Here is a 19,740-nt window from a genome sequence, read left to right on the forward strand (position 1 = left end):
TGGAGCCAATACGGCGCAGAAGAGAAAGAAAGTGTTTCATTATTTGAAAAAATTAAAATTGGATATAATTTGTTTACAAGAAATTCATATTAAGAAGAAAGATTCCAAATATTTGATTTGTAAAAATTTGGGTGAAGAATTTATTTCGGCTGGACCAAAAAAAAAACAAATGGAGTTGTTCTCTACATTAACCCACAATTGCTTCCTAAATTGGTATTACTGGATGATAGTGGTAGATTTGTGGGGGTTGAAATTACTCTACAGGGTACAAACATTTTGATAGTGGGTATCTATGCCCCCAATGAAGATAAAACAAGGTTTTACACAGGACTTATGGAAAAATTGTCAGAGTTTTCATATGACCATTGGTGCGTTATGGGTGATTGGAATGGGGTAATTTCACCAAAAATTGATAGGCTTTCTGAAAAAAATATCAAAGAGACACAGGGTAAATTACCGAAGATTTGCTTTGAACTGATGGAACATTTAGAATTGGTGGATACCTGGAGATATATAAATGATAATGCAAAGGAATTTACTTATTTTTCAGAAAGACACAAAACATTCTCGAGGATTGATATGATTTGGATGTCTAAAATTTTAGCGAAGGACACTTTTAAAATGGATATATTACCAAAAACTTTTTCGGATCATAACCCTGTGATATTAACTTTAAAAAAGAAAAATCTTGGATTTAGATGGAGACTAAATGAATCTTTATTACAGAATGACAAAGTAGTACAAGAATGTAAGAAGAAATTAAAAGAGGTTTTTTGAACATAATTTACATAAAGGAACAAGTGAAAATATCGTTTGGGATACAAGTAAGGCATTTATGAGGGGATATCTTATTAAATGTAACTCTGAATTAAAAAAAAAGAAACAACAGAAAATGCAATTAATTTTGGAAGAAATAAAACAAAAAGAGGAAGAATTGAAAAAGAATCCAACTAAAGTTTCTATTGTAAATCAAATCAAAATGTTACAGAAGCAAGTATCAATGCTGACAGTTAGAGAAATTGAAAGAAAACTAAATTTTGCTAAACAAAGGACTTTTGAATTTGCAAATAAACCTGGGAAATGGTTAGCATATAAATTAAGAAAAGAACGTCAAAAAAATATCATTTTAAAGATACAAGAAGGAGATGAGACGTTGACAGATAATGTAAAAATCAAAAAGATTTTTCATCAATATTATTCAACATTGTACAAATGTCAGGAAATTCCATCTGAAAAAATAGAAGAGTATATATCTAAACAGAATTTGCCTAAAATTACAGACTTTCAGAGACAAGCTATTAATGGTCCTATTACGTCAAGAGAGATATCTGAAGCTATAAACAAAATTAAATTAGGAAAGGCACCAGGACCAGATGGGTTATCTGCAATGTATTATAAATGTTTGGAGGAAGAACTCTTACTACCTTTACAGTCTACAATGAATCTTATTCTGCAAGAGGGAAAGATACCGGATAGTTGGAAAAATGCTAATATAACATTAATACCTAAAGAGGAGCAAGATTTAACTAAAACAAAAAATTATCGACCAATATCTCTATTGAATAATGACTATAAAATTTTTACAATGATCTTGGCAGAAAGATTGAAAATAATATTGCAACAATTTATTCAGGAAGATCAATCAGGGTTTTTACCTAAAAGACAATTACGTGATAACGTCAGGAATGTCTTGAATGTCTTGGAATATTTAGAACAACGAAATGATAAACAAGCAGCTTTGATTTTTTTAGATGCTGAAAAAGCATTTGATAATTTGAATTGGAAATTTATGTTTCAGGTTTTGGACCAAATGGATTTTGGAGACAATTTTATAAAATGGATTAGATCGATTTATACACCTCAGAAGGCTCAGATAATTGTTAACGGAGATTTAACGGATTCATGTGAAATACAAAAGGGTACAAGACAGGGATGTCCTTTATCTCCCCTTTTATTTATTCTGGTCTTAGAAGTGCTGTTTAGAGATATAAGGCAAGATAAAAGAATTTCGGGATTAAAGATAAAAAAAGAAGAATATAAATTGAGAGCATTTGCTGATGATTTGATAATTGTACTAGAAAATCCTTTGGAAGGAATTAATGTATTGATGGACAAATTAAAAGAATTTGGACCGTTAGCAGGATTTAAGATCAACAATCAAAAAACAAAGATGTTGGTGAAAAATTTAACTTTAAGGGAACAGAAAGAGTTAATGGACAAGACAGATTTTACAATAGAGAAAAAGTTGAAATATTTAGGTATCATTATGACAAATAAAAATTTAAAGTTGTTTCATAATAATTATGAAAAATTATGGACAGAGATTAAGAAAGACTTGCTAAGATGGGATAAACTACAACTGTCATTAATGGGTAGAATATCTGTGATAAAAATGAATGTATTACCGAGAATGATGTTTTTGTTTCAAACAATACCTGTAATATCCTCTGATTTACCTTTTAAACAATGGCAAAAAGGTATCTCTAAATTTGTATGGCAAGGAAAAAAACCAAGAGTTAAATTTAAACTACTACAAGATGCCAAAGAAAGAGGAGGACTGGGATTACCAAATCTGAGACTTTATTTTGCTGCCTGCTGTCTAGTCTGGATAAAGGAATGGATTTTATTGAGGAATAAAAGACTATTGGATTTGGAGGGCCATAATTTGAAGTGGGGATGGCATGGATATCTATGGTATGACAAAGTAAAAGTAAATGTAGACTTTAACAATCATTTTATAAGACGTCCTCTGTTGAAAATATGGAATAGATATAAACCAAGGTTTTATTCGAAAATACCATTATGTGTCTCAAGTCAAGAAGCGTTTTATAGAAGAGAAATGGCTGGAAAAGAAAAATGGTTAACTTATCAAGAACTATTAGAAAATGTACATGGAGAATATACAATGAAAGAGAGAGAACAACTGACAAAGGAAGGATATAGTTTTCAATGGTTTGCCTATTTACAATTGTTAGAAAGATATAAAATGGACAAGAAAATGTATGGGTTTGAAATAAGTAAATCTGATTTTGAAATAGGATTGTGTACAAATGATGAAAATATAATTGCGAAAATGTATAAACTCTTATTGAAAATGGATATGGAGGAAGAACAAGTAAAAGAGTGTATGGTAAAGTGGGCAAAATTTTTTGGTCATAACATACAAATGGATCAATGGGAAAATATGTGGAAAAAAGGTTTGAAATTTACACTATGCTATAATCTTAAAGAAATTTTTTATAAAATGATGTACCGTTGGTACATGACTCCAGAAAAGTTGTCAAAAATGTATAGTAATGTTTCTAATGTATGTTGGAAATGTAAACAACAAGAAGGATCATTTTATCATATGTGGTGGTTATGTAAAAAGGCAAAATCATTTTGGGCACAGATAGGTAGGAAGATGCAAAAAATTCTAAAGATAAATATTCAGTCAAAACCAGAATTTTTTTTATTGGGTTTTATGGATAAACAAATAGAAAAGAAATATGGAAGAATAATATTATATATGATTACGGCAGCAAGATTATTATATGCACAAAAGTGGAAAATGGAATCAACACCAACAATGGAAGAATGGCTATTGAAATTAATGGACTTAGTAGAAATGGATAAATTGACATGTTTACTTAGAGAAAAATTGACAGATACATTTCTTAAGGAATGGAAGCCTCTCTTAGACTTTTTGTTGAAAGATCAAAATAAAATGATGATACTGGGATTTGACGATTAATTAAGACAGCCTATGGAGAAAAGGGACTCTGTATGTATACATTAAGGGACAGGTTTGATGTATATTATATACTTATAGCTGATCTGCGACAAATCGGAAGTCAACTATTTTATTTTCATTTTTTGTTGATGTATTGTTATGTTTTTTTTACTTTGTTTTGTTTGTTTTTGGAAAAATTTGAATAAAAATTATTAAAAAAAAAAAGAGTGCAAGCATTCAATTTGCTGGGGCATATGAGAATAATCACCGCACCACTCGGAAAAGCAATGCTGGATGGCTACTCAAGACTGTGATGGAAGCAGCAAAACAAGCTTCTCTGCAGCCTTCACTGCCATGCAGTAGGTGCAATTATGCGCTCTAGCACATGTCCAGTTGGCTTCACTTTGAATCTTACACCACTTGTACTTTAGTTTTCGTTGTCCTGGTATACCGCAGAAAACCAGGAAGCAATCTGGGCTCTACAGTGCAAAACAGGACAATTGGGAGCAATCATGTCAAGCGCCCACCCCCATCTGCATTCCATAGTGACACAAAGACTTCAACAGGATCACCACCGGCTTTGGTTTTGGATTCCATAAGTCTCCAAGGGCAGACCATCTTAATAGGTCCCCCAATTCTACCGAAGGTGACTAGTACTTTCAAGTCCAAGCTTTACCAGAGAGTGGTCTGACAGTAACAATGGGGTGAGTTAAGCCCCCCTCAATGTCCAGATTGCCCTGCTCACCCACTGAGGCAAAGACCAAAACAAAGGTATGCCCTTCCTTACACTTTGGCCCAGACAGACAGTCCCATGGTTGCAGGCCATGAAATTCCAATGCAGCTTCAGTGTGGATACTGAAGTCCCTCAAAACAAATGTAATGGGGTTCTCAAGCTTGAGACCATCTCTGCCTGCTCAGTTAGGGTGGGCAGTACACCAACAGCATCCCCGGTCTGTCTCATTGCCCCAGTGTCATGTACAGGCCCTCATAGCCAACAGCAAGCCCCCCCCACCTGTGTCTCTCTTACAGCCCTGCCTCCATCAATGGCCCAGTATAGAGGGCTGCTGGAAACTGCTGATTCATTTGTAGTCCCCTCCAACAGAAGCCCTCTGACCAGTTCAGTAAGTCTACTCAAGAGGAAGAAGATGCCACAAAGAGGTAGCAAGCAAATAACAAGCACAGTCTCTCAGTTCAGGCGGCTGGTCTTCTTTCCCTCCTTCAAGCGGCTGGTCTTCTTTCCCTCCTGCTGCTCTGGCTTGAAGCTACACCTGCTGAAATTCCTTCTTTTACACAACTTTTAAAGGTGACATAACCCTGCCCTTTATTTTGGATTTGGCCACTCTAGTGACAAAATGAAATGTAAAAATCAAACAGATTTATAACTGGTTTTCAAAGCACTGCCCTCTCCAACAGCCCAGAGAAAAAAAACACAAGAGAAAAAAAACTTTAACCCATATTCTTTCTTACTCAAACTGAAGACCTCAAAACCACCATTTGGACGTATAGCTGCTATATAGATTGGTTAAAAAGCAGATTAAACAGTTGCAGGGGGGCTGATGTTTTGGTGTATATCTTGGGAAACAGACGACCTAGAAACTTAGTTGTTTTTTTTAAATTGAAGCTGAGAGTCCGGAGATTAAGGTAGGGGCGACTCTGGGTGTCACCCCCCTCTCGGTGTCACCCAGGTGCGGTCTGCACCCCCCGCACCTGCTTAGTGATGCCCCTGGGCTGGAAAGAATAAGTAATTCTTACAACAGCTATTTAATAGAAATCTGTAGTAATAACCTCATATAGCATGTAGTAAATTCATGGCAGTAACAAGATTTGACCACAAGTCTGCTTTATAGCACAGCATCTTAGCCAGAGACAATGGAGGGAGAGGCAAAGCAAAGCAATGTGTATCTCCTCAACAATGATGGTCCCATCACAACACCTTCAACTATCTAATACTATTGTCTTCAAACCGTGTACAGAGTCCTTCATTTAGAATGACTACTTCTAAATGTGTTTTAAATTCTACTCCTCCTAGATGTGCTACTGTCTATATTTGAAGGCAACAACATGGACCAAGGGCAGCTGGCAGGGAGGGGTGCTGAAATATTCACCTGGCCTCCTGTCTGTGGTGTTGCTGTGCTTACCAGGAGGGAGGGGCCCAGTAGGCTGCAGGGCAGATGCAGCCGCAGAAGCACCACATTGGCTCCTCTCCTGTGCCAACCTCCCCACCACTTCACCCCTTTTCTTCCTTGTAAGTGCAGTGAATCTGTTGATCGGAGGCCATATGTGAATCTGGTGAATCTGCTGACAGGAAGCCAGGGTAGCAACCCTCCACTCTGGCTGTCCCTAGGAAAACCAGAAAATTTCCTAGCCATTTGCCATGAATTTATTGCACATACAAATAAAGAAGATTCCAGTTCCCCACGTCCATCACAATATAAAGTAACATTTTGTGACTCTTCTAGCCACATTCACACCAGACAGTTATTCCACTATTATTCCACTTTAAATAGTCATGGCTTCCCCCAAAGAATTCTGGGAAGGGTAGTGTGTGAAGGATGCTGAGAGTTGGTAGAAGATTCCTATTCCCCTGAGAGAGAGACTTTTCAGAGTGTCTAACAGCCAGTCCCTCTTTTGAGAGAACTCTGGGAATTGTAGCTCTGTGAGGGGACTAGGGGGTCTCCTGACAACTCCCAGGACCCTTCACAAACTAGACTTCCCAGGATTCTTTGGGGGAAGCCATGAGTGTTTAAAGTAAAATAATAGTTGAATAAATGTATGGTATGAATGTGGCCTTCCAGTAGACACAGCAGTGAGGGGATTTTTTTGATCTTCTTGTACTCATGTGAACAATAGTCATGACCTGAATTCAATCCAGACAATGTACTCCTAAAAATGAAAGAATACTAAATGGATGTCCATGATTACATTATATGCTTGCTGCTATTATTTTTTTCTCTTTTCCTTTTTTATTTTGTATGTTTGAAAATTTACAATAAAATAAATTTGAAAAAAAATCAAATAAAATCTGGTCCTCTAGCTATGTTGGCAAAATTATTCTCCCTATGCAGGAAAAAACTGCAACTTCTAGAGGTTGCAAGAACTGGTAACAAAATGGGAATTAGGTTGTTCTGCACCCCTGCACCCCTTTGCCTTTTATTCTGACCATTAACATATGAATTGACACATCCCATTGATGCAATCCACAGACTGATAGTTACATTTAGCTATGCCTCCCTCCCAATCCCTCCACCCCTTTCCTGTCAGGTGTCACAGAAATAAAATAAGAGAAGTAGTGATGAAGACTTCCTAATTTTTGGAATAAAAAATGTAACTGTACTTCATGTTCTATTTAATGTCTTGTGCCAACATGAGCTGTAGCATATTTTGATTTCCTTTGTTACTGCCTCAGCTCCTGCCTGATGCATTTAAGTAGTCATAGGAAGAATATGATTTCATTTAAATATTTGCATTTTTGCACATTTCATATCATCTTATCAACATAACAATCTGGATATGTTTGGAGCTGTTTCAGTGCAAGCATAATCAGAGGGAGGGCATTGCATTTCCCACAAGTCCCATTGTTGCTAGGAAGTCATTTTTACTCAGGAGGCTGGAAATCAGTTTCTTATTGTGATAAGACACTAAAATATATTAATAGCTTTAAAAAAATAGGAGGATGGACTAAGCATGATGAAAAGAGAAGCTTTTTGGGGCAGTGTGAAGGAAGCTTAGCCCCCAAAGGCCCTTTCGATGTTACCTTTAGGGCAGGGGTGGGAAACCTTTCATCCTCCAGATCACCGTTCTTCAACCTTGGGTCCCCAGATGTTGTCAGACTATAACTCCCATCAACTCCAACCAGTTTAGCCAATGGCCAAGGATGATGGGAGTTGTAGTGCAACAACATCTGGGGACCCAAGGCTGAAGAACAGTGCTCCAAATGTTGCTGGGGCTGATGGAAGTTGTTGTTAAGCAATATCTGGAGGGCCATAGGTTCTCCACTCCTGCTTTAGGGCATGGACAGTGTGCTTCTCCTGTACCACACTGCAAGATTCAAACCATAAGGCAGGGGTGGGGGAACTGATCGGCTTGGCAAGCCAGATCCTTATGTCCCTTACCCCCTCCTCATTGGGCAAATATGACAGGTGGGCTGGACTGGATAAGCAGGTGTTCCCCTTCCTCCCTCACTGCTCAGTGTGTGTCTCTCCTGAAGCTGGGAGAGGATGATCATGCCAGATAGAAGTAGCAGCATTCTTTGATCAAAGGTATATTCCTTTTTGACGTAAGATGACCAGAACTGTACATAGAATTCCAAGTGTGTTCCCACCATAGATTTCTATAATGGCATTATAATGTTAGCAATTTTATTTTCAGTCCTTATCCTAATGATCCCCAACACACACACAAAACAAAAATCCATGGGGAGGGCAAAAGCCCACCTTCCACCAATGTCTATTGGGGTAACTGGATCCTCGCTAAGGGCTGACATTTCCTGGTGATCCATGCTTTTTTTCCCCCTATCACCACCCCTTCCGCCCATCACCCCTAAAATGATAAAGTCTGCCCTTTCCCTCCTGCTGCTCTGGCTTGAAGCTACACCTGCTGAAATTCCTTCTTTTACACAACTTTTAAAGGTGACATAACCCTGCCCTTTATTTTGGATTTGGCCACTCTAGTGACAAAATGAAATGTAAAAATCAAACAGATTTATAACTGGTTTTCAAAGCACTGCCCTCTCCAACAGCCCAGGGTCTCACTGCGTGTTACACACAAGAGAAAAAAAACTTTAACCCATATTCTTTCTTACTCAAACTGAAGACCTCAAAACCACCATTTTCATGTTGTAATGAAGCCTAAGCACTGTCTGGGTCAACAAATCACAAGCCTGGCTCCCCTTATTGGCTACAATCTTGAAAGGGCGGGATTAGAGGCCAGAGCCTGGAAAAGTTATTTTTTGAACTATAACTCCCATCAGCCCAATCCAGTGGCCATGCTGGCTGGGGCTGATGGGAGCTGTAGTTTAAAAAAGTAACTTTTCCAAGCTCTGGCTAAAAGCTGCTATACAGATCAGTTAAAAAACAGATTAAACAGTCGCGGGGGGGCTGATGTGTTGGTGTATATCTTGGGAACCAGACGACCTAGAAACTTAGTTTTTTTTAAAATTGAAGCTGAGAGTCTGGAGATTAAGGTAGGGGCGGCTCTGGGTGTCACCCCCCTCTCGGTGTCACCCAGGTGCAGTCCGCACCCCCCGCACCTGCTTAGTGATGCCCCTGGTTTGGTCTACCTTCACAGGCAGCAGCTTGGGAACAACAATTGCAGCCACACTTCCTAGTATGTGAATTCTCTTTTACCACTATTGGGCAAGAAATGAGCCGTCATGCAACCAACAAGATGCATCATCAGTGGGTTTAAGGGGGTTGAATTAAATGCATGGAACCACTGTTGTTGCTTCTATGGATGTAAGGGAGTGAGTATGTGGGATTAGCATTGCAGCTTTACTCCCAGAAAATCGTGTATAGGTTAAAGCTTAATATTAGAAAGGTTTTCAAAACACTGCCCTCTTTATCAGCCCAGGAAAATTTAAACTTGTTTGACTCCTCCACACAAGAGATAAAAACACTGAAAGCTATATACTTTACTCAATTTATTACATTTTCAGATAAGTAGGGAAAAAACAACAGTTTTCTGGCCTTGCAATTGGATCTAGCTACTGCCTTGTCAGTCAGAACCCTGTCTTTACTTATTGGCTACTAACCTGACAGGGGAGAGTTAGAGCAGCCAGCTATGAGCTCATTTAACAGAGGTTGCAGGGGGGCCACTGTGACCACCTAGAAACTTAATTCTTTTTTAAAATAAAAGCTGAGAGTCCAGAGATTAGGGTGACTCACCTGAAGAGGACCCCAAAAATCTAGTCTCTGGGCAAAAACAGGTGATCTGACAACCCTAATGATCTCACCAGTGACACCCCTCTCCCAGGCAACACCCTTTACTGGGTCTGCTTCCTGCCCTTATTTATTTCTTTTGCCTGGCTGGAGTGTGTCCTTGGCCTCTGCTAATGCCTCTTGCTTGCCTGAAAGGCGGATAGAGAGGGTGTATGTGTGCATGTGCCTAGAAACTAGGCGACTAGGAAGGAAGGAGGTGAGAGAAACCCAGCAGAACCTACACCTTGCTGCTGTGGCCTCCTGCAAAACTCCATCTGCAGGCTTCCTCAGGTGTCAACTGCTATTCCCTGCAAGGCCTGGTGCCAGATGAAGCCAGTTGGGGCTAACAAGGGAGAAGACAACTGCCAGAGGGTGGGGAAGAGAGCTCCCCTTCATAAGAGCCACCTCTAGCCAAGGCTTCCCTCCCCCCAGTGTCAGGCTTCTTTTAACATGTGCTGGGGTAGGAGTGGTTGGGGGCCTGCCATTGAGGTAATACTGGGCAGGGGATGTAATAGTGGTGGGAGGCAGACTGGCCATTACAGGGGAAGGGATATAAGACATCTTCATGCTTCCATCCCTTCTGGTCCCCCTTCCAACCCTTGGGACACTGGTAGCTATGCTGGGAACTCCCTGGATCTTACTGTCCTGCTGATGAATGCAAGGTCAGTGACTAATAAAACCACTTTAATTCAGGACTTAATCCTGGATGAATGCGCTGACCTTGCTTGTATTACTGAAACCTGGCTAAATGACCAAGGTGGAGCAGGCCTCTCCCAGCTGTGCCCACCAGGTTTTGTGGCACTCCAGCAGCCTAGATCCAGGGGACGGGGAGGTGGGCTCGCAATTGTCTGCAGGGAATTTATCTCCCTTGTCAGGTACCCTGTTTCTAACACCTCCAGCTTTGAGTGTGTGTGCCTGGCATTGGGTCAGGGAGACAGAGTGGGGATTCTGTTGGTGTACTGCCCACCCCGCTGCCCAACAGCCTCCCTCCCTGAGCTAGTGGAGCTGGTCTCGGCGTTGGTGTTGCAGTTCCCCAGGCTTATGGTCCTTGGTGACTTCAACATACATGCTGAGGTTAGACTCGCAGGTCCAGCTCAGGACTTCATGGCTGCCATGGCAACCATGGGGCTGTCTCTAATATCATCTGGACCAACGCATGTGGCAGGACACACACTTGATCTTGTGTTCTGCTTGGGACAGGAAGAAGGTGATCTGAGGGTGGAGGAGTTCTTAGTGACTCTGTTGTCATGGACAGATCACCACCTGACAAGGATTAGACTTTGTGCCCCTGGTAACCTTCGCAGGGGTGAAGGACCAATTAAGATGGTCCGCCCCCGGAGACTCATGAATCCAGATGGTTTCCTGAATGCTCTGGGGGATATTCCTGGCATGGCTGGTGATACTGCCGAAGCCCTGGTCAATCTCTGGAATATGGAGGTGACCCGGGTGGTAGACACTATTGCTCCAAAGCACCCTCTCCCACCAGGGAAGGCCCATAATACACCGTGGTTTACTCAAACCTTGGGTCTAATGAAACAGCAGGGATGACGGCTAGAGTGACAATGGAGAAAAACTCAGTCCGCTTCCAATCGAACACAGGCTAGAGCTCATTTTCAAGCCTATCATGTGGCAGCGATGGCAGCAAAGAAAGTGCACTTCTCTACCACCATTGTGTCTGCTCAGTGTCATCTGGCAATGCTTTTCCAGGTGGTCCGGGGTCTTTGGGGCTCTGGACCTACATTAGACCCTGAGCCGTCAGTCGCTCGCTGTGACATGTTTGTGAGGCACTTTGCAGATAAAATTGCTCACATTCAGACTGACTTGGACTCCTCATTAACTACAGTTGTGCCAGATGTCCCCGAAGCTTCCTCTGGTCATTTTTCTTTGGATATTTTTCAGCTTGTAAAGCCTGAGGATGTGGACAGGATTCTGGGAGAATCGAAGGCCGCTACTTGTTCCCTTGACCCTTGCCCATCCTGATTAATCAAATCTGCCAGAGGGGGAGTGGTTGACTGGTTGGCATCTTTAATTAACACCTCCCTAAGGGAAGGTTCTATGACAACATTGTTGAAGGAAGCTGTGATAAGACCTTTGCTAAAAAAGCCTTCATTAGACCCTGCGGATCTTAACAACCGCCCAGTCTCTGATCTCCCCTTTCTGGACAAGGTGATTGAAAGGGCAGTGGCTGCTCAGCTCCAAGTTTTCCTGGATGAATCGGATTATCTAGACCCTTTTCAATCAGGCTTCAGGCATGGTCATGGGACAGAGACTGCCTTGGACGCCCTGCTTGATGATCTACGCCGTGCATCAGACAGGGGGAGTGCATCTCTGTTGGTGCTGCTGGACCTCTTGGCGGCCTTCGATACGATCGACCATGGTATCCTTCTGGGCCGTCTAGCTGGGATAGGATTGGGAGGCACTGTTTTACAGTGGCTGCAGTCCCACCTGATGGACAGGACCCAGAAAGTGGTGCTGGGAGACTACTGCTCGACCCCTGGCTGTTGGCCTGTGGGGTACCACAAGGTTCCATTTTGTCTCCCATGCTCTTTAACATTTATATGAGACCGTTGGGAGAGGTCATCAGGAGATTTGGAGTACAATGGCATCAATATGTTGATGACACTCAGCTCTATCTCTCCCTACCACCTGATTGCACAGAGGGAGTGTTCATCCTAAACTGGTGCCTGAAGGCTGTGAAGGGCTGGATGTGGGCTAACAAACTGAAACTTAATCCAGACAAGACGGAAGTACTGCTGGTCAAGGGAAAAACTGCACCAGGGACGGGGTTGCAACCTATTCTGGATGGGGTTGCACTCCCCTTGAAGGAGCAGGTCCGCAGTTTGGGAGTCCTCCTGGATCCTGTCCTGCTGCTTGAATATCAGGTGGCTGCCATAGCCAGGAGTGCTTTTGGCCAACTCAAACTGGTCTACCAGGTGCGTCCGTTCCTGGAGGCAGTTGACTTGGCCACAGTAACACATGCATTGGTGACATCAAGGCTTGATTACTGTAACCCACTCTATGTGGGGATGCCTTTGAAAACGGTTCAGAAATTACAGTTGGTTCAAAATGCAGCAGCCAGAATGTTAACTGGAGCACGGCGCAGGGAGCCTATCACTCTGTTGCCATCAGGGGAGGCTGTTTCCACCTGCCTTGCCCCACCCTCCAGCCTTCAAAAGGGAGCTGCCTCAAGAGAAGGACTATGAGGGGAGAGAGACTCTGTTGCCATCAGGGGAGGCTGTTTCCACCTGCCTTGCCCCACCCTCCAGCCTTCAAAAGGGAGCTGCCTCAAGAGAAGGACTATGAGGGGAGAGAGACTCTGTTGCCATCAGGGGAGGCTGTTTCCACCTGCCTTGCCCCACCCTCCAGCCTTCAAAAGGGAGCTGCCTCAAGAGAAGGACAATGAGGGGAGAGAGACTCTGTTGCCATCAGGGGAGGCTGCTTCCACCTGCCTTGCCCCACCCTCCAGCCTTCAAAAGGGAGCTGCCTCAAGAGAAGGACGGTGAGGGGAGAGAGACTCTGTTGCCATCAGGGGAGGCTGCTTCCACCTGCCTTGCCCCACCCTCCAGCCTTCAAAAGGGAGCTGCCTCAAGAGAAGGACTGTGAGGGGAGAGAAACTCTGTTGCCATCAGGGGAGGCTGCTTCCACCTGCCTTGCCCCACCCTTCAGCCTTCAAAAGGGAGCTGCCTCAAGAGAAGGACTATGAGGGGAGAGAGACTCTGTTGCCATCAGGGGAGGCTGCTTCCACCTGCCTTGCCCCACCCTCCAGCCTTCAAAAGGGAGCTTCTTTAGGAGGACTTTCTGATCTTTGGGTTGGGCTGTGTGGGTTGGGGGATAGCTTCTACTTTGTTTAGTTTTATTGCTTCTTTTTTGATGTTTATATACTTTTATGTCTGACATTTATATACCTTTATTTTGTACGTCGCTCAGAGTGGCTGGGTTTCCAGCCAGATGAGTGACTAATAAATCGAATTAAATAAATAAATAAATAAATATCACCCCTGTGCTTTATGAACTCCACTGGCTCCCAATTTCCTTCCGGGCTCAATTCAAAGTGCTGGTTCTGACCTTTAAAGCCCTAAACGGCCTTGAACCAATGTACCTGAGGGGCCACTTACGTCCATATGTACCTGCCTAGGATTTAAGATCATCTTCCTCTGGTCTCCTCTGCATGCCAGGAGTGAAAGAAGTTAGATTGACAGGCATGTGGGAGAGAGTTTTTTTCAGCTGTGGCACCCAAACTTTGGAATACCCTACCCCAAGAAGTCCGCTCTGAAAATGATCTTGTTCCGGAGAGCCTCTGGGAGGGACTGAAGGTAGAGCCTGATACTGATTTTATGATTTTATGCCTTCTACGTTAAATACCCTTGTAGTCGCCTTTAGTACCACTCCCTATATATATGTATATATGTGTGTGTGTGTTGTATTTTATGTATTTTAATTTATTTTATGTATTTTAATTTATTTTGTTTTTGTGATTTTATTGTTTACAATTTTATTATGTAAGCCACCCTGAGTGCCCTATTATAGGGCAGAAGGGCGGGATAGAAATATTTTAAATAAATAATAAATAAATAAACTATACAAAGACAGAGCTTGCATTCATTGCTTCATGACCTTTTGTCTCTGGCCTCACTCACTATTGGAATGTGGCCCCTAGAAGGTTGCTCAAAAGTGAATGTAGTCTTTGGGCTGAAAAAGGTTTCCCACCCCTGCTGTAAGTTGTTGTAAAAATGCCAGGATCACTGCTGCATGAAGATGAGGAAGTCTGCAGTATGGGAACATCCCTTGATACTGTAAAGTACAACCTGCCAAAAAAGGGAACAGGTCAAATGGAATATTAACACGAATCTTTCTGATCTTTTTTTTTAAAAAAAACAGAGTGGTTGAAGTTCTCCCTCAAAAGTGAGAGTGCTATAAACTCCAGTCCTACCTGCCCCAAACTCCCCCTGGTTGAGGTGAAGGTGGGTTTTTCAAAAATCGCTCTCACCCTTATCCTGCTGTGATGTGGAGCGAGACTTCCTTTGAACTACTACAGCTGCAAGCATGGCAGGGTGCTTAAAGGGGATGAGGGCTAACTTAAGATAAGCTGTTTATTTGAGAAAGGTGCTCATTATATGGAGGCAAAACCTTCTGAACTCAAACATTATTACCTTATACACCTCTAAAAAATTGCAGACATTAAAATCCACATAGGCTAGCCAGATTCTGTTGGTTATAAGTGCAATGCTGGTTTTTCCATTCATTTCTTTGAAGCCCTACCTGGAAATGAGGTAGCGCCATGGTAGTTAGGGAAGCTGGTCATGGCCATGAAGGGACTGGGAGCCCAAAACAATAGGGAACATGGAGAGGCTTTAGATCACCCAATTCATTAAGAGAAAAGCAACAACACAGCAGCGATTTTTTAAAGCAGATTTTCCAACTGCACAAATTCCCCATTGGACACCACATACTAACAACAACAAAAGCCAAATGAACACAAAGCATGCTCTGCTCCTTGCTTACATCCTGTATCAGTGGCAGTTTCTCCATATGAGTCATTAGTTTTTATCTACTATGCTAGCAATGATTCATTTATGAATCTGCCTTAGTTTGCTAACTAACAGGAGAATTCAATGGATCTTGGACTGATGCAGATCCCATACTGACAGCAGAGCAAGGGCCATTGGATCATCCTGAAAGTTATCTATCTATTCCTGCAGTCTGATCAGACTTGTAATGCCAAAACTCGTACCTCTCAAACACTGGGCTTCTCCTGTTTTCACCAAGATTGCTTGATAAGCACAACTCAGCTGGTGGCTTAAAACTAGTCCATTTTACACTGTAGCCTGGACCTGCAGTACAGACATTCAGTACTGACTGCTGTTAAGTTCACAGAAGAAACAGGACCACCCCTGACACCATAAGGCAGTGGTTCCCAACCTTTATGAGTATGGGACCCCCTTTGTAAACTCAAATTTTTTTGTGACCCCCCACATGCTAATTGTTGTAATTTTAGTCTCTGTTAATTGAAAATAATACACAATGAAGTGTTAAGTAATGTCATTTTGTTATTCATCTCAACAACAAATATGATGATATTTATTTGATTATATTTATTACCTGCCCTTCACCAGGAAGTCCCAGGGCAGATTACAGAATATAAACAACTTCTAACAAATTTTGAAAGATAGTCAACTTACTAGGTAACTAGGGGCTTCACACACCAACCCCATATACAAATGTACACACACACACTCCCAAAACATGCACACACACATCCCAGAGCTCTCAAAACACACACATCCACCCCCAGCACCCACCCCCAGGGATCCCCACTCGCGTGTGTGCACATGCAGAAACACACAGAGGGGACTCCAGAACAGGCCCCTCCCAAAATGAATCTGCTCAGATAATTACTTCTGAAACGCACAATGTGAAGAAGAGTGAAACCAGGCCACATTCACACCATGCATTTATTCCGTTATTATTCCAGTTAAGTAATCATGGCTTTCCCCAGAGAAGCCTGGGAAGTGTAGTTTATGAAGGGTGCTGAGAGGAGGCTCCTGTTCTCAGAGAGCTACAGTTCCCTGAGTGGTTTAACATTCCAACCCTCCTCCCAGGAAACTCTGGGAATTGTAATCTGTGAGGCGAACAATGGTCTCATAACAACTCTCACCACCCTTAAGAAACTACATACTTTGGGGGAAGCCATGACTGTTTCAAGTGGAATAATAGTGGAATAAATGTACAGTGAATGCAGCCCAAGGGCATCCAGGTGACCCAACGATTAACTCTTGACAGGTTTTTAAAATCAGGCTCATACATCCATGGTATAACTGAGTTAATGAGAAGGCTGGTGCTGTTTTGCAGCTGTCAGAGATTGGAAGTCTGGTTGAAGCGATGTAAGTTTCAACCTTAAATCTGGTTCCACATCTAACTTGTTTTGATATTTTGATTTCAATGCAACAAGTGCATTGGCTTCTTCTCTCCCCCCTCTTTCTCCTCCTCCCCCCCCACAAGAAAAGGGATTCCTCTTACTTTTCAAGAAGCTACCATGCTGGGAGGGAAGAAGAAACATGCCTTCTGAGGAGGAGGAGGGAGAAAGGAAAGAAGAGGACCCAGCCAGGGAGAAGAGAGGGAAAGGCGGCCAAGTAGCTGGGCTGGGCTGACCAGAAAAAGACACAGCTACAGCAGAGCTCCAGCCACCTCACAGCCGATTGTGTTACTTCCGCTCTGCAACTACGCACCCCTTTCATGGATTTAGGTGGGAAGGGTGAGCTCATCCAGTGCCGTGGGAGGAGACAATGGGAGCATCATGAGATCAACATGGGTGGGAAAGGTTACATTGCTGGTGGTGGGGTAGTACCATAGAGATAGAAAAGGGGTAGAGCCAACACTCCACCCGCGGCTTACCATTATTTGCAGTTCCTTTTAAAAAAAACACTGTCATCTTTGTGACCCCTTTCTGATTGTTTTGTGACCCCCTTTGGGGCTGCGGTCCCCAGGGTGGGAATCACTGCCATAAGGTATTATTATTTGGGTATTTGTGGCTTCAGGAGTGAGGGACATACATATGGGTAAAAAAACCCCATAAGAAAGCAGGATAACCATTCCCCCACCCCATCCCATCCCACCACCCCTCTGTTCTTGACTAAAAGCTCCCCTGCACAGAGTCAGATACATAGCTTGACTTGCATTTGTCCTAGCCAACAAGGAATTCCAAAAACTGTCTCCAGCAACTACAGTTACAGTTCTCCACTGCCCTTGAAGGTCTTCTTCCTCAGTCCTTCAACAGAATTTAGTCCTGGGTCTGCTAAGTTCTTATAGCAAAGATACACTGTTAGTTCTCTCAGTTTAGAAAACTATCACAGGGCAGCCTCCAACTCTTTCTTCAGGACCTGCAGGTTTCTCATCCGGAGAGGACCCCAAAAATCCAGAGTCTCTGGGCAAAAACCAGACACATGGCAATCCTACTATGAAATGGCTATAATATGGAGTGGTAGAGAGGCAAGGAAGAGTGTATGCTAGACTAGAAATTCTCCCTGATTCCACCCTAGAGTATATCCCACCTTTCCACCAAGGAGCTCAAGGTGACATATGGTTGCTCCAGGCTCCATTTTATCATCACAACAACCCTGTCAGGTAGGTTAGGGTGAGAGACAGTGACTGGCCCAAGGTCACCTAGTGAGCTGCATGGTTGAGTGAAGATTTGAATCTGGCTCTCTGCAGTCCTCCTAGCCCAACACTCTAACCACTATACCATACTGACTCCCCTTTATAATTACTTGGTTCGGAATATGAATTTGTCCAGCTTCTGATGTCTGAAGGTGTTAAAAACTTAGCATAATCTTCCTTCAGACAATCTTCCCTGACTCAGAATGTGAAATGAGATTCTGTGTAGGCATATTTAGGGTGTAGGGTGACCAGGCTGCTTTGGGGATGCATGCAGAAAAGATACTTCATGTTAGACTCCCTTTCAAGATGGCTGCTGTGAAACTGAATGACAAAGCCAGCTGTATCATATGCAGATTAGCCTAAGTTTAGCTTAGTTTAACCAGCATACCATACTGGGCTCTCACTGGAAGAATGGAAGTGAAGTCAAGTCAGAAGAACACATTTTGTGCTCCTCCTGTCCATTTTGCATTTTTTTAAAAATCATTTCTCTACCACTGCTTCTGATGGGAGGTAAATACAAAGGAGAAAATTTCACCTGCTGGCATAAATTTGTCCCTGGTTTGTGGGCATGTCAGGTGCCTATGATGGCTTTGAATCCATGCCATTTCCCAAACCTCTCCTGACACACTTTCAAATTGCCTGACATGGTCCGTTTGAGGGTCTACCAATGTTGGCACAGCCAGGTCATTGGAGGTTTCCATGGTTGCAGGGAGGGAGGTTCTGCTATTGGGCCTCCCTATCTGACATCAGTGTTGGAGAGGGATCTCCAATGTATCCTGTGGTCCCTGGGATGCCCTGCTGCAGGCAATGGAATTACAACTTTCCCCATTTAATAATAGCTTCTTATTCTTGGTGAAAAATCTGTAATCACTGAGACTCATGCAGATTGTTGTGAAACTAAGCAGCCTTTTCTTGAGTGAGTATCTTCTCTGTTTGGGTCAGTTCTCTTAATTGCTTCTTCCTGTCTCCCATATAGATCTACAAGTCTCCAGATGTGGTGTTCTGAGAGAAGGGGGGGCACTAAAATAATTTTGAGGAAAAGTGTGCTAAGATAAAGTGCACAAGTGCAAATCATCAGCACTTAGGCACCAACTTTATGAGCCATAAAACTATTCTCTGAAAATAAAAGCCCAACGTACTTTTTTGACAGTTCTCTGAGAAAGCTCATGACAAAGCTTGGAAGATTACTTTTAAAAAGTAATAAATTACAGTTACAGTTGCATGGCCCAAAAAAGTAGTAATTACCGTTACAATTACAATTGCTCTGAAAGTAACTGATTACTTTACTTTTCCTCCAAAGTAATCGCTATAATTACATTTCAGTTACTTTAAAAAAACGGCTACAAGGTGCTGGCCTTGGCTGCTGCACATCTAAATAGCCTAAAACAACATTAAAAATAAACAAACACATACAGAGGTAGTAGAATAATAATTTTTATTCATAAGATAGCAATGGTGGTCTCTCTACTGGTAAAGGTGGTGGGGAGGGAGGCAGAGGCCACTACTCAGATCTTTCCACATCAAAGTGCAACCCCCCCCACTCAGCCAGCCAGCATAATCTCTCTCACTTAACCACCTCCCAGACCCTGCCCTGTCCCCAACAAAAGGGACACTCACCCAAGCAAACATTTTCCCCTGAGATGCAAAAAAGTTAAAATACTGCAAGTGCAGCACAGCAGCCAGAGAGGGTGGTGGAGGCCACTTTGTGTGCCAAGTGCAAACACAGTATTCACACACACACACACACACACACACACACGTTGTCATCTTTCACCTCCACAGTTCTTTTATCTCCATTCTGCTGCTGTCTCCTTCTCCTTTATCCATGTTCTTGACCTCTGAATCCTTTTCCCCTCCACTCCATTCTTCATCACCACTATCTGTTTTTTTAATAATTGTTTTCTCCACTCCACCTCATCTCACTCTCCGCCTCCTCCCTCGTCACCTCCTACCCATCCA

The sequence above is a fragment of the Rhineura floridana genome, chromosome 3 (genome assembly GCF_030035675.1).
Source record: "Rhineura floridana isolate rRhiFlo1 chromosome 3, rRhiFlo1.hap2, whole genome shotgun sequence".
Lineage (NCBI taxonomy): Eukaryota > Metazoa > Chordata > Lepidosauria > Squamata > Rhineuridae > Rhineura > Rhineura floridana.